Source organism: Zingiber officinale, chromosome 1B (assembly GCF_018446385.1).
Source record: "Zingiber officinale cultivar Zhangliang chromosome 1B, Zo_v1.1, whole genome shotgun sequence".
In the NCBI taxonomy this organism is placed as follows: domain Eukaryota; kingdom Viridiplantae; phylum Streptophyta; class Magnoliopsida; order Zingiberales; family Zingiberaceae; genus Zingiber; species Zingiber officinale.
In genome coordinates this window covers 55,880,857-55,901,309 of record NC_055986.1, presented here as the reverse complement: position 1 = coordinate 55,901,309, position 20,453 = coordinate 55,880,857, and the positions used below count along the sequence as shown (strand labels likewise).

General features: G+C 36.6%; 1 pseudogene; it reads left to right on the top strand.

Moving 5' to 3' along the window:
• The first annotated feature begins 15,109 nt into the window (after positions 1-15,109).
• LOC121967585 lies at positions 15,110-17,087 on the top strand (annotated as a pseudogene).
• Positions 17,088-20,453: the final 3,366 nt, after the last annotated feature.

The window sequence follows — 20,453 nt, the reverse complement described above, 5'->3', positions numbered from 1 at the left end:
TAGTCATAATTTACACTCTAATTTTTTTTAAATTTTTATTACTAATTTTTATTTTTAAAGTTTCTTAATTTGTTAGAAAATTTTATTTTTGAAAGGTTTTGAAATAATTTATGAAATTTTATTTTTGGAAATATTCTATAAAAATAAATTTATTCATAATTCATTTTCTTATTTTTTTTAAAATTTTTATTACGAATTTCTATTTTTCAAAAGTTTCCTAATTTGTTAGGAAATTCTATTTTTTTAGAAAATTTCTAAAAATTTTAGAAAATTTCATCTTTAAAAATATTCTGTAAAAATAAATTTAGTCAAAATTTATTTTATGGATTTTTTTTTAATTTTTTTTATGAATCTCCATATTTGAAAGGTTTCTTAATTTGTTAAGAAATTTTATTTTTGGAAAGTTTCTTAAAATTTTGAAAATTTTCATTTTGGAAATATTATATAATAATAAATTTATAAAATTTAAATTTTTAAAGGATTCTAAATTTATTAAGAAAATTTCTAATTTTGGAAAGTTTCCTAATTGCTAGGAAATTTCTAGTTTTGGAAATCTTCTAAAATAGTTTCTCAATTAATTAAGAAATTCTAATTATATATCTCCTAATTTGTTAGGAAATTTAAATTTAGGAAATTATTTCCTAATTAATTAGATTTTCTTAATAGAGAATTACTTCCTAAATTAAATATGTAATTAAGTTTTAGAAATTTGTTGCCTAATCTAATTAAAGAAATCTTTATTTGCGTAATAAGTTTTTAGGACATTTTATTTCCTTATAATATTATGATAATTATGAAATTATTCACGTTATACTTGTATGCCATGTAGATGTATATCATAATGTTGCCATGTGTGCTGATCCTATCTGAGACCTATGGAGATGACACGCAGAGCACGGTGGATGAGTGATTAACCATCAGGAGACTTTTCTCTCCAAAAGAAGCTTCTCCTTTGATCCTGTGCATAAGTAAATGATCCAACAAAACGTCAATGCCTAGAAATCAGGGGGAGTCCCTAGCGAAGACTCTCCGATGCTCAAGTCAATCCCAATCCAAATGAATGGAAGAAGCATCAAAGAGTATGCATGAGAGTAGAGTTGCAGATGTCAGTGAGTGTACCTTCATCATGAAGAGAACTCCCTTTTATATCTTACCTTATGTAATCTCCGCAATCATGAGGTGGCAAAATGTGTTAGAGTCTATTAAGTAGTTGACCACAATCGTCTAGGGAATCCTTATTGTACCCACATGTATATCCCTTTTATCGTGTAACACCTATAGAATACTTAGCAAGATTTTAGATATTTTTTTATCATGGATAAAAATAGGCCTTATGGGTAAATTTGCAAAAATAAATAGAACCAAAAAGAGATGACCAAGGTTTGAACCTTGGATCTCTTACTAGATGCATGTATGGGTTAACCAATAGACCAAGAGAAGTTATTGTTAGAGAGAGAAGTTACAATATAGTTAAGAGTAAGAAAAGAACTTCTCTCATTTAGAAGGAGAAGTTAGAGTAGCCTTCTTCCTCTCAAAAGAAAAGAGGATTCTTGCTTCCTCTTTTCATTAAGGAGAAGGAAAAGTACATTTTCCCTTCCTCCTCTCATGATGAATAAAAGGGGAAATTAAAGAAGAAAATTCATTTTCTCCTCTTCCTCCTCCCTCCTCCGCACCATGACCAAGAGCCTCTCCTCACCTCTCCTTGCCGAAATCCAAAAACAAAGGAGGACTCCTCTCTAGGAAGGCTCCACAAGCAAGATTTTCCCCCTAAGTAAATCAAACAAGGATGTAAGTATTCCCTCACTTGTGGTACAAGTCGCTTACGATATTTTCGAAAGATTAGAACGCTTGAAAATAAAAAATAACAAGAGAAGAAACCATGCTCATGGATCTTATTATGTTAGGATATGAATTTAGTTAAAGATTTATGTTGGATGTTGTTTAAACTTGATCTTTTCCTTAATATGTTTATTGACCTTCTTCTTAATAAGGTTTGGCCATGATGAATTTTTAGGGTTCATGAAGCTCCAAACCTAAGTTAGTATGCTCATAGACTTCCTTATGATATGTTATGAAATTAACTAGGTATTCATGTTCATATGTTGCTTAGAAGTTTATTTCTTGTTTCATGATGTTTCGGCCATGATGAATTTTTAGGGTTCATGAAGCTCCAAACCTAAGGTAGTATGCTCATAGAATTCCTTATGATATGTTATGAAATTAACTAGGTATTCATGTTCATATGTTGCTTAGAAGTTTATTTCTTGTTTCATGATGTTTCGGCCATGATGAATTTTTAGGGTTCATGAAGCTCCAAACCTAAGTTAGTATGCTCATAGACTTCCTTATGATATGTTATGAAATTAGTTAGGTATTCATGTTCATATGTTGCTTAGAAGTTTATTTCTTGTTTTATGATGTTTCGGCCATGATGAATTTTTAGGGTTCATGAAGCTCCAAACCTAAGTTAGTATGCTCATAGACTTCCTTATGATATGTTATGAAATTAGCTAGGTATTCATATTCATATGTTGCTTAGAAGTTTATTTCTTGTTTTATGATGTTTCGGCCATGATGGAGTTTTAGGGTTTCATAAAGCTCAAAACCAACCTTAGTATGCTCATAGACTTCTTTATGATATGTTATGGAATTAGCTAAGTATTCATGTGCATATGTTGCTTAGAAGTTTATTTCTTGATTTATGAAGTTTCGGCCATGATAGAGTTTAGGGTTTCATAAAGCTCAAAACCTAATTTAGTATGCTCATAGACTCCTTTATGATATGTTATGAAATTAGCTAGGTATCCATGTTTATATGTTGCTTAGAAGTTTATTTCTTGCTTGATGAGGTTTCGGCCATGATAGAGTTTTAGGGATTCATAAAGCTCAAAACCTAATCTGGCATGCTCATAGACTTCTTTATGATATGTTATGAAATTAGCTAGGTATTCATGTTCATATGTTGCTTAGAAGTTTACTTCTTGTTGTATGATGTTTCGGCCATGGTGGAGTTTTAGGGTTTCATGAAACTCAAAACCTAATTTAATATGCTCATAGACTCCTTTATGATATGTTATGAAATTAGCTAGGTATCCATGTTTATATGTTGCTTAGAAGTTTATTTCTTGCTTGATGAAGTTTCGGCCATGATGAGGTTTTAAGGTTCATGAAGCTCAAAACCTAAAATAGTATGCTCATAGACTTCTTATGATATGTTATTGGCTAGGTATTCATGTTGTATGTTGCTTAGAAGTTATTTCCCTTCTTATGAACTCTCGGCCATAACAATAATCTAGGGTTCACGAAAGTTTAAACTTAACTTAGCAAGCTCATGGATTCCCTTATGATATGATATGAAGGTAGCTTGGTATTTTCTATGCTTATGTAGAACTTAGTTTCATGCTTTTAAAGGTTCGGCCACAATTAAGTTAAAAGGCCTAGGAAGCTTGGAACCTACTACTTATGCTCATGATATTCTTTATAGTTATGACATGAATTTGATTTAAGGTTCACATGCTGATATGTCATTGTAACCTAAAACCAAGCATGGTGGCTCTCGGCCACCATATGAAACTAGGGTTAGAGACCCAATTATGACTTTGCTAGGTGTCTCACATACTAGAATACGAACTAGGAGATGCTAGTAAATGTTTTCCATGTATGATTATGGTTGCCTATGATGATTTAGATACTTAACTAAGGATGCTCATAAATTATGCATGATGATGACTCTTATGATATGTTTATGCTTAAGTATGCATGCTTTATGACAAGACAAGTAACATATCTATTTATGTATGTTTAAGAATTATGCATGAAATGATTCTTATGATGACAATGTACCCAAGCATGTATGATTTCAAATATGTGGCATGTTCATTTATGTAAGCTCATGAACCAAGCATGATAATTGTTTTATATAATGGATATGTGCCCAAGAATGTATGCCTTATGATATGATAAGAAAATGGCAAAGAGTTGCTTCCCTTAAGTTGGGATTAAGAGCACTTTTCATGTTAAGACAAGAATATGACATCTATGATGATATGATATGACAAGTTATGATGATATGATATGCATGACATGTACTTTACTTTGTATGGCTTGTACCAAGGGTGGGCTCCATAAGCGCCCCTAGACCGACGGACTATGAACGGGTCTAGTAAAAAAGGATGGGCTCCTTAGTACACCCCTAGGTCGACGGACTATGAACGGGTCTAGATCCCTAGTAGGTTTGGGGCTAGCTACCCTGTCCTAGGGATTGCGCGCATTTATGTATGTATGTGGTACGAGCCGGGCCCTCATGATGATGATATTATGTTTAAGTATTAAAAGATATGTTTAAAGACATCTTGCACTCAACATGGCATATGTTTTAAAAAGAACATTTTGCATAATGCACCCATTCACATATGACATGTTTCTTTTATGATTCATATGATCTGATGATATGTTATGTTTCTTATGATTCACCTCACATGATTTCTTTATTTATGATATGTTAGAATCATGGTTGATAATGATATGTTATGATAAGGAACTATGCTCACATTACATATTGTTAGATGATTATGTCTTCATTGATGATATGCTTATATGATTATGCTTTGAGATACGATTTTTTGTGAGTAGGAAAGGATCTTACTGAGCCTGTGTGCTCATAGCTTACTTCCTTGTACCACATATAAAGGCAAGGGATGGATGACTTAAGGGAGCTGCAGGAGAGGCAAGGAGGTGTGTGTGGCAGTGGCTCGGCTAAGACAAATAAGACCTGCTATGATATTTTGTTATGTTGACATGAACCATTTGTATTTATGTTACATTCTAGTATAACTTCATGACATTTCCGCTGCTTTATGATACTAGAAAGAAATTTTAAATATGCTTGTATCCTGGAATGGTTAAGTAAGTAAGTAGCCCCGTCCCTTCTAGTAGCAGGGAGGGCGGGTGTTACATATCGTTTATAGCTTCTGTTATTACTAAAGTTGTCGAAGGGATATATTGTTATTATTAGTTTGCTGATGGGAGATATGATGGTCCTTGAATAAGTTTATAGAAGAATATTTTCTAACATAAAGTTGTTATTATGATAAGCTGTCGGGATATTGTCTGCTTAATATGATTCGGCCGACCCTTAAGCTGAATTTCCTATTGAGATGATGTTGTCAACTAAATATAATCCAGTCAGTCCTTAATCTAGCCACCTAGTTAGGATGATGCTATAATCTTGTCGGTCCTTAAGTCGGTGACTTTTATTGAACTGTTTAGCTGCATACTATATATTCCACTTCTATGCATTATATTAAACTGCTCAACCACGTTCTGCATAGAATTAAGATATTCGTTGGAGAATGGTAGAGTGTATCATGCTCCCAGGAAATCATTTTAATAATAATAATATATGTTGTGTTGGAATTCCATTCAAGTGATAATAATATAAGTATAAGTGTCGTATGTTGGTCGCCCCTTTACATAATCGAGCGAATGATAAGTTACCTAGAGGAGGCTCGCCTTGCTCTGTGAGCCTTGATCAACATACCAGACTAGGTTATATTTGCCTTGCCCTACTTTTGTACGACCAGGGAATATAAGTCTATCTGACTTTTTTATCAGACGAGTGTACCTACCTTCTGTTCGCTAGTAGTTGGTCTGTTGTTTAATGAGTCAATCATTCCAGTCGGCCCTTAAGATCGGCTGGCCTCATTCATGATTATCTTAAAATCTGGTCAGCCATGAGACACCAAACTCCCTGGTTTGCACGACTTAAGGGTTGTTCATCCTTCCCCGACCAGATTATAACTTGGTCTAGTGGAATCTAAAAAGCATAGCATTGGGAAACTAATCCATGCCAGATGAGGGAATATTACTCTTTTTCAAGTGAGACCACCCAATCATCTTGACTTTGATCGCCCCATCATCTTTCAGGTCTACTAATCATAATTCATATCACTAGCCTCTCCTTCAAGTCTAGTCGAAGGAGGTATAGCCAACTGACTAGACCCAAGTCCTATTTTTGCCCGCTCAACCTTCTCACCAGACCCTTCAGTAATCCTCTCTTCCTTTTAAGTCTCTAGGACTTAGTAATTTTTTTTAAAATTGCATGTCTGCAGTCAATTCCTTTAGGCGAGGTTACCGAGGCCATGCAGAGAGGTTCATCATCAGAGGAATAATGTGGTTATTACCTTTATCATAAATGCCCATTTATGGGTTAGTGCCACGTAGTTATTTCTTTAGTTTTCTGAAATGACTTCTGATGCACACTATCTTATACGACTCAATGGGACAACTTTTTATAGATCAATGATGCTCCAAAGCTCATACCATTTCGATCAAGTGGTCGCCATTAAAATAGTATTTATAAAAACCCTAAACAATCGTGCATTTTGCACTTCAACTTCTTCGACTTCTTTCCCGACAAACCTTCCTCCTCAACCTTTTCTTCGCCCGCACCTTAAGAGATCTAGTAAGTCATTTGCTTCTCACCTTCCTTATGGCTCAAGAATCCTTCGCCCCCTGGTACACCTTTACCAGTTTGAGCTTTGATGATTACAACAAAGATTTCCTCTACTCTAGATATGTAATTCCCAAGAATTACTATATTACTCTTCCTTTGTCGGAAGATTGTCCTCATCATCCCCCACTAGAAAGGATTACTGTTTTTAGAGAATAGGTCATAGCTGGACTCCACTTCCCCTTCATCCTTTTTTTATTGATGTTAGCCATTATTTTGGCATATTACTCTATCAACTTATTCCCTAATCTTTTCGCATCCTAAGTGGTGTGGTTGTTGTTTTTCGCTTGTTCAATGTTCCTCTTTTTTCTTGTTTGTTTCACTATTATTTCTTCCCCCCAATAAGTAAAGGAAAGTCTATTTTACTTCCAGGATCACCCTAAGACAATTTTTTTCAATAGAATTCTAGCCTAGGAGAGGAATGGAGAGATAAATATTTTTTCATACACCTTCCAAGCTCTCTGTCCTATCCCATATTTGGCAGCCAAACCTTTCCCCTATTCCTAACTTGGGTAACCTTCACACAGACACAATCCTTCACCAAGCCCTAGATCAACTGAGAGGTTCGAAGTTTAGCTAACCTAAGTTGATTATAGAAGGTTTATTATATGTTTTTGGACTCACTCGGGTTAATCTCGAGCTAAGCACCACTTTTGGTAAGAAAAGACCCTTGTCTTTCTTTAGTCATTTGCTATTTCCTAGCCAACTATTATAAAGATTTCTAATGGCTCACTTATTTTTACAGTGGATGCCATTAGTCCAGCTTTTCTCTTTAAAATACTCAGCTAACAAAAGAAGTCTTAAACCGAATAGGCGAGAATCTACTAAAAGAGTGTCAGTTTGAATATGTCTCCGCTTCTGTTGGTATACTCCCTCCGACATAACCTTCCCATAGCTCTTCATCCAACTCTACAAATTCTGATGCTCCTCTTATATTAAGTGTAAAAGGCCCCAAGCATAGGCTATAGGCCCAAATATACCTAAGCAACCAATCACCAAGCAAGATCCTTTTGCTTTGGTTGAGATCCCTTTTGCTCGAGGTAAAGAGTCTGGATCTCAAAAATATAGTCTCTCTCATTTTACAATTACCATGATGAGGTCAGGCATTCTTATACCTATATCTTATGTGATCCCCACCCAGTTATCAAGCCAATTGAGGCAATGTCAGGCCCTCTACCTACTCAACTAAATCCACCACAAGCTTTGAGTGTTTCTTCAAACACCCCCCGATCCAAACGGACTTCTAGTATAAGATCGACTGGTTGTGTATCCTAACGATTAGTACCTAAGCCATGTCCTGGCCCGGCTAGGTAAATATCAAAATCTTTACCTGTTCAACTAACTTTCATTCATTCATAGTCGCCCAAGATCCCTCTTGGTCTTTCTTCATGGCCCACTTCTACACCTAGCTCTCAATGCCATTTCAAGTAATCTTATGGGTTACCATCCCAATAAGAGCTAGATACCACTTCTTCCCCATCATATGGGATACTTAAGTTGAAGAGTCCATTAGTCGTGTCATGGGTGCAAGCACATAGACAAATACAAGGGACCATCATATCAGAGTGTGCTGACGAGCACACTCAAAATGCTATTGAGGTGAGTTCATAACTAAGTCTTTTTAAATTACCTTTGTGAACTATAATTTTATTATTATTCTATTCAATTTTATGCCTCTAGGCTATATTTGGGCCAACTCGTCATGGACTTAGAGTGAGACAACAAGATCCTAAAAGGTCAAGTATAGGAGTTAAAGGCAACCACCTCCATTCCGAACACTGCAATGATCAACTTACAAAGAGAAGTTAACATTAGGTAGAAAGAAGCTGAAGCTCAAAATGAACTTCTTTTAGAATTGGAGAAGACCTTGAAGGAGGCCCAACAATTGGTGTATTCTCAACAGAGAGATAACTAATGGTTGGAATTCCTATTACAATCTAGTGAGTCTAAACTTTAAGTAGAGAGCACACTGAGAGACAAAGCCCTTTCTGACTTAGCCCACAAAACTACGCTACAAGAAGAATTGGTCCTTTCATGCATGTCCAGATCTCTTGAACTACTCTAGGAGATGTCCACAAAGAACTTATTGATATTGGAACAATAAAGGGAATTGGGTGCCAGAGACTCCCAAATAGCATTGCTGCAAGCAAAACTAAATTCTACAAAAGCTAAACTAGCTAATTACCAAGCAAATAGCATTGCTGCAAGCAAAACTAAATTCTACAAAAGCTAAACTAGCTAATTACCAGGCAGAGGACTTGCCTCAGGAGCTATCCTTAAAGAACTTATTACTTCTGGAGCAACAAGGGGAACTGAACATGCGAGCGACTCATATAGGATCATTATAGGCTCAACTAAACTCCATACAGACTGAGCTAGCCAATTATAAGGCAGGGGAAACTAAACGTCTTGAAATTGGAAGGAGAGCATGTCTAGATTCCATTAAATTTAAAAGAAACTTTGCTAAGCGACTTTCAGGCATGCTCAATCATGAGGCTGAAGGAGTTGTTAAACAACTATGGGAAGGCAGTTATCTATCAACAGAACACTCTAGAGAATTTATAGACCAACGCCTGCTTCTTAATGAGCTTCTAATGAATTTTTTAAGCAAATTTAACTGATACCTTTTATGTTATGCTCCCTAACATGTAACTATACGTAATTGTTGGAAGGAAAAAAAATTTAACCACTAAGATATTCTAAAATATGAATTTAGATTGTGTTAAGATATACTTTAAATAAGTTTAAGTGGCGCCTATTTTTCTTGCATGTCTTCAGAACCACCCATACTTCTCATAGAATAAACTCCTTTGTGTGTTCCCCATATAATATATATTGATCAGCATAATAAGCTAGGCAAGGTACTGAATAATTTTGCATAGTACACTTTTGAGCTGAATGACTTAATCACGTCGAGCAGAATAATCAGGTCGGATAATGTAATGAAATTCTTATAGATTGAAATCCATCTGGAATATATTCTCACTTATAACTTAGATAATGACTCAGAGACTTTTGACATAGGGACTAATAATTTTTCTTACTTGCCAGGCCAAATTATAATACTGAGCGAGATACTAATATCGAATGAAAATTCAAGGCTGGATGATTCAAGGGTTTTAGGACCCATCCGATCATTAAGCCAGAGTTTATAATCTCTAGATTTATTTGAGCCGCGAGTGCATTGTCGCTTATAACCCGATCGAATAGTTCATGAGTTTATTATAACCCGATCTTTAAGCTGCTCTAGATTTATCTGAGTCGCAAGCGCATACTCATTTATAACCCGACCGAACGGTTCAGGAGTTTATCATAACCTAGTCTTTAAGCAGCTCTAGATTTATCTAAACCGTAAGTGCATGCTCGCTTAAAACCCAATTGAATGGTTTGGGAATTTATCATAACCCAGTCTTTAAGCCGCCTTGAATTTATCTGAGTTGTGAGCGCATGCTTGCTTATAACCCAACCGAATGGTTTGGGAGTCTAGGACTTGCTTGGTATTTAAGCTACTCTATATTTATCTGACCCGCGAGAGCATGCTCGCTTATAACCTGACTGAATGGTTCAGGAGTCTGGAACTTGCTCTTCTTTATGCCACTCTGGATTTATCTGAGCCATGAGAGTATGCTCGCTTATAACCTGACCGAAAGGTTTGGGAGTCTGGGACTCATCTAATCTTTAAGTCAGAGGCTATAATTTATAACTTATAAGAATATTTGGACAAGCTCGCCTGCACCCTCATTAATTGTAAGAAATTTTATATAATACACAAGTAAATTATAGGCGTACTTGTTAAGCTTGGTAGGGCTATAAATGATTTGCACTTTAGGGCTGATCTAATCTTTTACCCTCTACATCTTCAAGGTAATAAGAACCTGAGGTGAGTTTTTGTACCACTCTATAGGGTCTTCCACACTATGGCTCTAACTTGTTTATGTCCCCGACTGGTTTGACCTACTTCCAAACTAGATCAGCCACTCAAAAAAATCAAGAAATAACTCTTTTATTATATTTTTGTTTCATCCTTTGTCGGTATGACATTAACCAAGCCTCGCTTTGTCTCTAAATTCCTCTATCAAATTGAGCTCCATTAAGCGTCGACCGATATTATCTTTAGCATACAACCATCTTCGATCGAATTCCACTCCCACTTATATCGAGACCACTTTTCACCACCATAAACAAAGTGAAAAGGGGTGATACCTATCACCTCTCAAGGGGGTTGTACGATATGCCCATAGCAAATTGGAGAGTTCATCGACCCAGCTTCCTCCATCATGATCCAATTTAATTTTGAGACCTCTGATTGTTAGGGTCGAAATATGCTAGAGGGGGAGGGGGTGGGGGTGAATAGCTCATTGTGCACTCATCGTCTTGCTTCTTGGTGATGATAGACAACGGAAAATACAAGAAACAAAAATGCAACGATAACACAAAGGATTTACTTGGTATCCACCTCAAGAAGAGGTGACTAATCCAAGGATCCACACACGACACACACACTCCACTATGAAAACACTCATTTACGGTAACTACCGAAGGCGGAGAAGCCCTACAGCACTCTCAATACAAGAAAAAAGAAAGGGAAGTAGATACAATTGAAATCTTACAAGATTTACACTTGAAACCCTAACCTTTGCTTCTTCTTCTTGTCGTAGATCGCCTCTTGACTTGGGCGTGCACAAGAACTTGCCTCCAAGAACCTTCAAGAACTGGCGGTGAGAGCTTGGAGAAGTTGTTGTGAAGATCAGAGAAATATCACAGTTGTAGCCATGTAAGCCCTTCCGAAGAAGAACGCTCGCCAACAGATATAATATGCGCCAACGGTCGGATCCCAATCGATTGGATTGCTCCCAATCCATTGGGGAGGCTTTGGATCGATCGGTTGATCGATCCAAAGTGCCTCTGTGCTCTCTGGAAATTGCTTGAATCGATCAACTGATCGATTCAAGACTATTGTGCGATTTCTAGCGCTCCAATCGATCACCCGATTGATTTGAGGCTCCCAATCGATCGGGTGATCGATTGGGAGGCGTTCTGTGCGACACCGATTCTTCCCCAATCGATCCACCGATCTATTGGGAAGAGCTTTTATCACGGGACTCACCCAATCGATCAACCGATTGATTGGGCAAGACAATCGATCGATTGATCGCGATTGGTTGATCGATTGGACTCACTCGTGACTTGCCAAATCATGTCCAAGGTTCTTAAAACCAACATCCGGTCAACCATGACCTGTTGGGACATCATGCCTAGCATCCAGTCACCCTCGACCTGCTAGGACTTCCTCACTAAGTGTCCGGTCAATCTCTTTGACCCACTTGGACTTTTCTCCTCATGCCAAGTTTTTGGTCAACCCTTTGACCTACTTGGACTTCTCAATACCAGGTGTCCGGTCAACCTTGACCCACTTGGATTTCCACGTGCCTGGCTTCACTCACCAGGACTTCTCTTCTACCTAGCTTCACTAACTAGGACTTCCCTTCTACCTAGCTTCACTCACTAGGACTTCTCATCTGTCTGGCTTCACTCACCAGGACTTTCACCTAGCTTCACTCACTAGGATTTTCATACTGCCTAGCTTCACTCACTAGGTCTTTCACCTGCCTTTACTCACCAAGATTTCCCAACTGCCTGGATTCACTCACCAGGACTTCTCAGTCAAGTATCTAGTTAGTCTTGACCTACTTGACTCTTCTTCACATCTAACTGGTCAACTTTGACTAGAGGAGAATTTTACCAACAATCTCCCCTAATGAACGATTGCGCCTGCAATCTCCATGTATTATCAGTCTCCATGTATTGTCAAATATCGAAACTCAAACATCAAGACTCAAGCTTGAGTCTTCTCAAGCTTAGTCAACCAAGTCAACCTTGACCTAGGGAATATTGCACCAACAATCTCCCCTTTTTTTATGTTTGACAATAAGTTTAAGTTAGGCTAATCTCATAGCCTCAAACTTCGTTTCATGCGAAGGCATGAATGAGGGTTTCCTTCATTCTCCCCTTTCCTAGAGGGCAAACTCCCTCTTTAGGTAATGAAGGCCTAACTTAAGCCCTACATTCTCCCTCTATTGGCATACATCAAAAAGAACTCTTCCCCTGAAGAGTTACTCACCATTGTTCACAATTTCACTTGTTGTTCACAACACTATAATGAAAGTCACATACCCTTCATTATCTTCAACGCTCACCCTTGAGCATTAACCAATCTAACAATGAAGGTCTCATACCCTTCACTATATAAAATGCTCACCCTGGAGCATTATTCCACGTTATGATGCTCAACCTAGAGCATCCATAACCCCACAATGAAGATATCCACTCTCCATTGTTCTTCAACGCTCAACCTTGAGCATTATTTTTCAAAATAAAGGTTTAACCACCTTTTTATGGTGTCGGAAAATAAATTTTCATGTCCTTAAAGAATAACTCCACTTAAAAACATGCACGTAACTTCTGTCATTGCACCAACAATGACTTGGAATCCCTAAATCTTTAGGAACTCCAAAATTTAGAAGTTTTGAGGTTTAAACATTCAATAATGAAACTAAACCTCAACCTAAACTTCTACTTAGTCTTCCTTAACCAATCCAATCTTGTTTTCATCATGAAAACTCCCCCTAAATGTAAACAAATGTGTTTTGAGGGGTTAGGAATGGTTAGCTAGACTCAACATGGTCTAAAATGCTGAAAACAGGCTTTTCCAACCAAATTCAGCACTTCAATCGATCAATGGATCGATTGAAGCAGTGTGGATCGATCGGTGGATCGATCCACTGAGTTTCTGTTTGCGTAAAACACCTTCTCAATCAATCACCCGGTCAATTGAGACACTTCAATCGATCGGGTGATCGATTGAAGCACTGAAATTCTGGAATTTCATTTCGGTGAATTTCAGAAACTCCCCAAAAATTTTACAAAATTCTAAAAATCATGAAAATTATTGTAGACATTATTCAGGGTATATACTATCAAGAAAAAAAATAGTTTTCTAAGAAAATACATCATATTTTCAAAGATTTGACACAAAATTGGAAACTTGCAAAAACCTTAGTGTTTTCTTCAACTTTGTGTCTAACTTTTCAATGATGATTACTATCTAAAGATAGCCTTCACCAAGGTTTTCCAAAAGAATTTTAAAATGATTTTCAAAACCAATATCCAACCATATTCTTTGGGCTCAATGCATATGACTTGTACATTAGCTTTCCCAATGATTGGAAAACACATAACTATGTGTTTTGATGAACCTAAAACTCAAAAGAATGCACTAAATCAACATCTTGAGTTTTGTTCATCATCGTAACATCTCACTTGTACATAATATGTACTAAAACACATACATGTCACCTTATAAGTCTTTGTGAGATGTAAAGTTTGGTTTTTCCCTAAACTAGGGATCATACATTTCTATCTAGGCATTTTAAGAATTTTGAACATCCACCAAGGATGTTACTTGTTAGTAAATATCATTTGTCCTTAATTGCAAGGAATTAAAAGTGATGCATGATGAGTTATGGTATACATCAAAATAAATAATTTTCAAAAGAAAATTTGCTAGAACTACATGATGTAAGTATGACATGACATGATATTTTTGTATTCACTACAAGAAATTTTAGATTTAACCACACCTAATAGACAACAGTTTTTCGAGAAACTGTTGTCTTTTTGCCATTTAACAACGGTTTTATTGAAAACCGTTGTTGTTCACCATAATTTTTTTTAAATGACAACAGTTTTTAAAAAACTGTTGTCTAATATATGTCAAAGACAACAATTTTTAAAAACTGTTGTCTAATGTATGTCAAAGACAACGGTTTTAAAAAATTGTTGTCTTTTAGTGTTGCTTATGTGATAATATACAACAGTTTTATTAAACTGTTGTCTATTGAATGTTGTTGAATCATAAAAACACAACAGTTTTTTTAACTTCATAAAAAAAAAAACCTAAAACCCACTCCAACTCCTCCTTCGCGACTCCTCCGCGAATTTTTAAAACCAAGGTTTCTTATTTTTCCCTTACTTTCCCTTCTCCACCGAATTCCTTAATCCCGAGCCCTCACTCCCGCGACACCGCCGAACCCCTTTCTTCATCGCCGACTTCTTCCCCAAAGCCTCACCTCGCGACGCCGCCCTCTCCATCCTCCCTTCCCTCTCGCGAGTTCCTGGGCGTTGCCGGCCTCTCCTCACGCCAACATCAGAGATGAGCCCCAGCCGCCGGTCTCCTCTCTTCCTTGTGTGCGAGCAGGCGATCTTCTTCTTTCCCTCACGCGGACAACACAGCAGCGATCCTTCTCCCTCGCTCGAGCACTGCGGACCACAACCGTCGATCCTCTTCTCTCCGAGCCGTGCCTTAACTGGTCAGGCAAGTATACTTCCATGTGATGGTATGAGATCTGTGAGGTGATGATTAGGTTGTTAGGAGGAGTCTAATTTCTTGTTGGTGATGCCCAATTTGTGGATTGAGTCGCGATTGGATCTTCTGCCGTGATGCTCTCCGAGCCGTCCCTCTCTTCGCGATCTCCTGCCACGATCCTCTCCCTCTCCTCGCCATCTCCTGCCGCGAGCCCTAGCAGAGGTCGGCGCGAGCCATCTCCTGCACCTAACCCTTAGGTGGGAAAAGGTTTAAACAGGCAGAGCCCAGTCAACACAAGGAAGGATGGGGTGGAAGGCAGCTGAGAAGTTATTCAGGCACTAGAAGATCCTCAGAGGCGACAACGTAATCTTCAATTATTTCTTTTTCACGTATCATTGTTTACCTTAGTTGAAGTTATGATTTTATCTTTTGCTAATGTTTTGTAGGTCATGATCATAAGAGGCAAGGATAAGGGTGAGACAGGTATCATCAAACGTGTCATTAGATCTCAGAACAGAGTCATTGTTGAAGGGAAAAATTTGGTCTGTTCTCTGACTTTATACACCACTTATTTTGCTAAATTGAAGTGATTTTTGCCTAAAAGATTCCATATGTGGATTATATTGGTGTAGTAGTTAGATCATGAATCTAAGACCAATCACCTCACCAGGGCTGTATCAAGCATTGAGTCAACACACTGGTTGTTAAATTGAAGTGTTTGTTATTTATTTAGTTGAGATCAGTTGTCAGAGATTACATTAATCTACTGAAAAATCTATATGAGATGTTGAATCGGTACACATTTCTTCAGAAATTTAGAAGTTCTTCATGATTCAGCTAAACTGACATTTTATTCTACTTTTCATTCATTCCGCATAGGTTGTTGATAGTTGAAGTTTCTATCTAGAACAATCTGGAGTTCTGCATAATCATTTTATACTTTATAATGATTTAGTGAAGTGGAAAAGTGAAATATGGTATTCTCTTGTTTGTATTAGTTTTTCCAAATCGTGCATTGGTCTCCATAATTTGATATAATCATCTGAAGGCTTGTTCAAGGTTATTGCTTGTACTTTTCATACAGGAGTAGGATTCATTTCCCATATGGCTTACATAATTTCCATATCAATTTACATTTCCATTTGAAAGTTTGTTTCTTGTTAACATGTTATTTACACTATTCTAAAAGCTATTAATATTCTAAGGCCACCTTTGAGAATTAACAAGCTACATAGCCTAGTGTAATCTTCTGCGTGTTTTACCTTTCCAGTGCTATTGTGTACAAGTAATGTTATTTATGATCATCATAGTTCCATGTGGTAGTATGATGGGTTCACGAATTTTGATCTTTCGTACTAGTACCCTTTGCTATCTGTTATCAGATTGTGTTGTTCTCATTTCAGGTGAAGAAAGACATCAAACAAGGGCAAGGACATGAGGGTGGAATCTTTTCAATTGAAGCCCCCCTTCATGTTTCCAATGTCCAGGTTCTTAACCCAGTTACTGGGTACAATCTCTTCAACATTGCCTCATCAGCTTGATTTTGTGTTAAATTCCCTAATTTGGTTACTCTTTATAAGTAAAATTGTTATCGTGCAGGAAGCCATGTAAGACCGGGTATAAATATCTGGAAGACGGAACTAAAGTACGGGTCTCTAGAGGACTTTCTGCATCTGGAGCTGTAATTCCTCGTCCTGAAATACTAAAAGAAAGGCGAAAACCAAGACCTAGCTTTGGTACATTCAGTTTTACTTGATTGCTAAAGTTGCTTTCTTAAATTCAGTTGTTTATTACCCATTGGTTGCGTTAATCGATTGTCATATCAATTGAGAGGAATAAAACATTGAATTGTTATTTTATATTTATATGACAACTATAACACCCTACGGAACTCAAATACCTAATGTGGAGCTAGACCCATGTACCTGATGTCTGCCCATATCCATAGCTTTTGCACCTGTTTGTAATGGATCTGAATTATTATCATACTTCAACTATCTTATGCAGTTGGTCCCAAGGATACACCAGTTGAACTAGTACTCGAAAAGACATACGATGCTAAAGCTGGAATTGGCATGCCTGATCTCTAGAAGTCCTCGATAAGGGAAAATCATTCTCTCATCTGCATTATCATCGAGGAAGTTCAGATCGTGCTTAATTTGGCGACATATGTTTCTTGTTCAAATATGCACTGTGACTTTGATTTGTTTAGGTTCAACTCTTGCATGATAAATGTCAACGCTATTACTTAATTTTGCTAGCACAACTATACTGTTAGTTAGAATTTCATGACTAAGTGATGCCTATTGAAACACTTTCAAGTGTAAACTAAAATCGTGTTGCATTACTTGTTCTCGATGAACACTTGACTATGGTTAATCTCATTGACTATGGTTAATGACTGAGTAATTGAATTTCACGCTATTACTACTCTTTGAGTTTTTGTAAAACTGAAATTTCCAAGAGATCCATTTTTTATGCCATTTACTCCTGGGAAATGACTTAACTTGCAATCATATGCTATTTACCTTAGGGAAAAGATAATGACCCTGTTTCTGTGAAAGGAGAAGAAAAGAGAAGCTAGGAGGGAGGAGAAACCAGAAAAGGTTGCAGTTTAGAAGATGCACAGGTTGTTTAGAAGATGCACAGGTAGAGAAGACGTGCTCCAACAATACATGATATTTTGGACTTTGTATATATGTGTGATATATATAAACTTTTGGCTGTGTAAACTTTTGTGATGTTTGAATGTTGATGTTAGGATGATGATGTTTGGTACTTTAATGAAATTTGCATTGTAAATATTGATTATGTAGGTTTTTTATCAATGAAATTTGCACTGGATGATGATGTTTTTATTGTCAAAATGTTGTATATTGTATCCATAGACATCAGTTTAAATATGTCAAACTGTTGTCAATGGAGTTAAAAGACAACAGTGACAAACTGATGTTAATTAACATTGTTCGCTAAAAAGATAATGATCCATCTGCTTATGGAAGCCAAGCATTGGGGATTGAGAAAGAGTAGAAATGCCACAAGCCTCAATAGCAGGTTTAAGAGCCTCGATACGCTCAAAGTCAAAATAATCAGCGTGACATTCAGAAGGGTAATAAGAACGAACAGTTTTTCACCGTTGCAAAAATGTTGTCTTTGCCTTCAAAGAAAACGGTTAAAAACTATTGTCTTTGGGTACCCCTTTTAACAACACGGCCTTTAACAACAGTTCAAAATGGGCTACGACAACGGTGAAAAACCGTTGTTGTAAGTCTTTTTTCTTGTAGTGATTTTTCATAATAAAACATGAATGCAAAAATGATGTCATGGCATGCGATTGGCAAACAAATCATGATAGTTTAGCTTAAATAAAGTACCTATATTATCTATCTAAGTGTCCTTAAATCCTTAGCTAAACCTAAAATTAACCTAAATTGCCCCTTATCTACTCATGAAAATGCCAAAATCCAAATTGACATTTCTTTAACCCATGATTAAATTATGCCAATTAAAATTAAGTGTATTCCTCAATGTTTGACACACTTTACTCTTTCAAAGAGTAATAACTTTAAAGTAAGGCTTAGATTTTCATTTAAATCCCTAAGAAAATACCAAAATCCCAACTTGGTATTTCTTATGTTTTCCCAATTTGTACCAATTTAAAATAAAATAAAAAATTTCAAATTATGACACATATTACTCTTTTAAAGAGTAAATGAGTAATCTATTTCATTTTCAAAGATTAATAATAACCTTAAAAATGCTCTCCGAGTGTCAACTTCATCAAAGTTGGGTTAACTACCTTTCCAATTAGAGTTGACACTCTCTAACCCATCTAAGGGGTAGAGAAAATGCTCCTAGGAACCCAAAACCTATTGGTGCTCCTTGGATGCTCTAGGTATTCACTAGGGATAACTTCCTTAGATACCTTCCTAATGACCTTGTTAGGCTTCTTAGAAGCCTTGGTCACCTTTTCTAGGTCAACTCTAGGGATTTCTTCCCTTGTGACCTTCTTAGTGACTTTCTTAAACCTCTTAGAAGTCTTAGTCACATTTGTTGTTGCAAAGTTACTCCTAGGGATAACTTCCCTTGTATCCTTGACTTGATCTCTAGACCTAGGGTTGGTTCCATAGCTATAAGGAACCCTATGTTAAGAAGGCACATTTTTCTTGGTTTTAGGTTTGTATCCCAAACCCCTATGTCCATTGGATGGCTTATGTGCTCCTAGACCTATTTTATGCTCTTTTTGCCCTTTTAGGATATTTTCCATCCTTTTTGGGGTCTTCTCCATTTTATCAAGTCTTGACCTCAAGACTCGATTTTCTTTCCATAAATCCCTAGATTTTGATTTTTCATTTTGTCCTTGAGAATTTTTATTTTTAGGCTTATAACTAAAATCCTTAGAGTTATTACCTAAATTTTTATCTAACTTCCTAACCTTAGGTGTGGTAGTTTTAGCATGAAGAGCTACATGTTTTTCCTTAATACTATCATGCTTTCTATTTTTATGGTAAATAGCATTAAAATGAAATAAATTAGAGCTAGCATGCTTTTTACCATTATTTAAAGGGGTAGGTTCAATAAATAATACCTTGGGTTTTACCTTGGAAGCTCCCCCTTGACTTGTGCTTCTTCCCTTGACTTTGACCGCTTTCTTCCCTTTCGGACATTGACTACGATAATGTCCTTTTTGATGACACACGAAGCACACAATGTGCTCCTTGCTCTTCTTTGTTGTGGGGAAGGTATCTTTGGGCTTCTCCTTGCCCTTAGGTGCCACTTGACCCTTCTTCTTGGCCAATTTTGGGCATTTGCTCTTATAATGCCCATGTTCCCTACACTCAATGTTAGCATGTATACTAAAAGCTTAGCTTTTTGTATGAACATTTATTTTGAAATGAGAATCACATTGGTCAAATGTCTGCATTTAGTAAAATGTAGTTGCCCATTTAATTTATATTGTAGATAACATGGTATGTGGTGTCACACAGAAGATCATGTTATCAGTTCCTTATAAATTATAAATACTAGCTCACAACCAAGATGGATTGGGATAAACCATTGGAATGGTTGTAGTGTAATTTGGTATTAGTTTATCTTGACTATAAAATTACACTAGTACACTATTTGTGTATTGAGCAGGACCATTTGAGGTTGTTTCTTTTTATACTGACAGTATAAAAGAACATAACCTCTATTATTATAGATGTGCGTACTCTTAATCCCAATATAATAACAAACACATATACTTAGTATTTATTTCTTTAATTTATTAATAGGTGAGATTTATTCGTTAAATCAATAGGCCTGACAAGTTGGAAAATAATATTATTTATATGGTGTGTTGTTGATTATAGAAGGAAACTGTATCCTAGTTATCTAGGTTGATGATGCCCCCTTGAGGAGCTCATAAGGATTGTCATGTAAACCCTGTTGGCGGATTTAGTCCGACATGACAATGAAGCTGAGTGATACTACTCTTGGAGCTAGATATTAATTAAGTGAGTTCTCAGTAACTCATTTAATTAATGGACATTTGATATCTTAAACACAGAGAGATTAATGTACTCATGATAAGAA